The sequence below is a fragment of the Montipora capricornis genome, chromosome 10, assembly GCF_036669925.1.
Source record: "Montipora capricornis isolate CH-2021 chromosome 10, ASM3666992v2, whole genome shotgun sequence".
In the NCBI taxonomy this organism is placed as follows: domain Eukaryota; kingdom Metazoa; phylum Cnidaria; class Anthozoa; order Scleractinia; family Acroporidae; genus Montipora; species Montipora capricornis.
In genome coordinates, this window is record NC_090892.1 from 32,910,676 (window position 1) to 32,912,640 (window position 1,965).

Below are 1,965 nucleotides of genomic sequence, written 5' to 3' on the forward strand. Positions count from 1 at the left end.
CAGGAGCCGGAGGGTCAGGAAGAGCATTAAGTTGATCCACCATGGAAATGGCTGGCTGGTGGTGGTTGACCAAGCGGAAGGTTAATAGCAAAGGACGACTGTCTTTGTGGAGTACAGGACGAAAAGACCACACTTCAAGCAGAGAGACCAAATTTAAACCCGAAATGGCGCAAAGCATCACTGACGCTATCAGCATGGGCCGAAACGGGGGAATGTGATGGAATAACGGCATGTTTTGCAATGAGCTAATTAATTATGCAGTGAAAATAGTATTTCCTTCCAAACTCAAAGGCTTGGGGGCTTGAATTGTTCCATTATCACTCTTTTACCGCTGCCACTATATCATGTTGCCATATGGCCACTCCCAACTACAACGAAGTGACCAGAACTGTATGTTACGATGGCTGTCATCACGGTGGGGCCAAACCATCCCTCAAATGGGTCATCGGAAGAGTCTGAGGTGAATATTGGGTAAAATTTAAGATGACTGCGAATTCTAAATCTAATCCAAGATGGCGGCCAAGTTTTCCCAGGTTCTTCAGCCACGTCTTAGACGGGCTAAACAAATGAGGTTTCATTATGTTTACTGGAACATAAACGGTATCCCACAGCACTAGTCTGGCAAAAAATATTCTTATTATAAACGTTTTTTCCAAACTTCTGTTGTTGATTATTATCATTATTATACCACCATGGTCCACATGTGAAAGAATTTTTTTTTTTTCGCTAAGTGCGTCGTTAGAAATCAAATGAAGAGATAATCCTCGTGCTTGCTGGACAATGTAAGCAACTGTCTCATGTGCACCCGAAAAATTTTCAGGTGACTTAGCAGGATTCGACCCCACGACCTCTGCAATGCTGGTGCAGTTCTCTTACCATCTGAGCTATGAAGCCACACAGTTGAGAGCAAGTTCCACAGACAATGCATGGAGAACAATGTGGAGACTCCGCAAACTGATGTAAGGGTTTAAAGGGGCATCGTCATCAGTTGTATCTTGTGTAAAGATACTGTGAATGCAGTTTGTAGGAAATTATATCCTTGCTATTAATACTAATAACATTCAAATGATACCACACATGAATACATCAAAGTATATATTTGAAAAATAAAACAACAATGATTCAAGGTAACTATCACTGGATACATATGGATGTTTCCAGTGTATGTTTGCTATATGTACTCCTGATCATACGGTTGTGTGTATAAAACAAGTATACGACTTGGACTAATAATATATTGTGTTTAAAAGTCTATATGAGATAAAGTAATATTTTGATTATCAAGTCCATTACTGTTGATTACCATCATATTTATTAACATATTATTCTCATTTCTTTTTACCAGAGGTATATCAGTGTATAGATTGTTTTCACGTGACGTCATCATTTTCTAAAATCCAAAACTAAAGAGCCACGAAAGTTTTTATCCTCATCAGGCATAAGAGGTGGTAAATTTGTATCCATTTGCAATTTTAAAGCTCAATAGCGTGCTTCGTTTGGAAACCAGAGCATTTTAAATTTCTGAGTTATAGCGGTGCGTGACACGAGGCGACGATCAAGTTTATTGAGAAATATATATTTATCTCATGGTTTTGAGCCTTTTTCGAATTTAAAGCATTAGGAAAAGTGCTTAAGTAAATAGCTGTCTGTTCAGTACAGATGATCACTCGCCTAGATAGCCAAAGTAAGTAACAGATGTTGACACTATTTTCCGGCCGCCATATTGGTGCACCACAGATGTGCACCAACATGGCGTTTTCATACTGGGCTCTGTAAATTTCTGCGAAACATTTCGACGAATATCTGAAGTTTGGGGAAACGCACGGGCCTAAAACTTGGAGAAGTGTCTTCTTCATTTATCTTCTACAACATCACGAATTCTTGACTTTTTCCACAGCATGGTTTTCGATTTATTTTTTTATTGCGTGACAGTGAAAACGATCTATTATTTAGTAACTAAAAGTT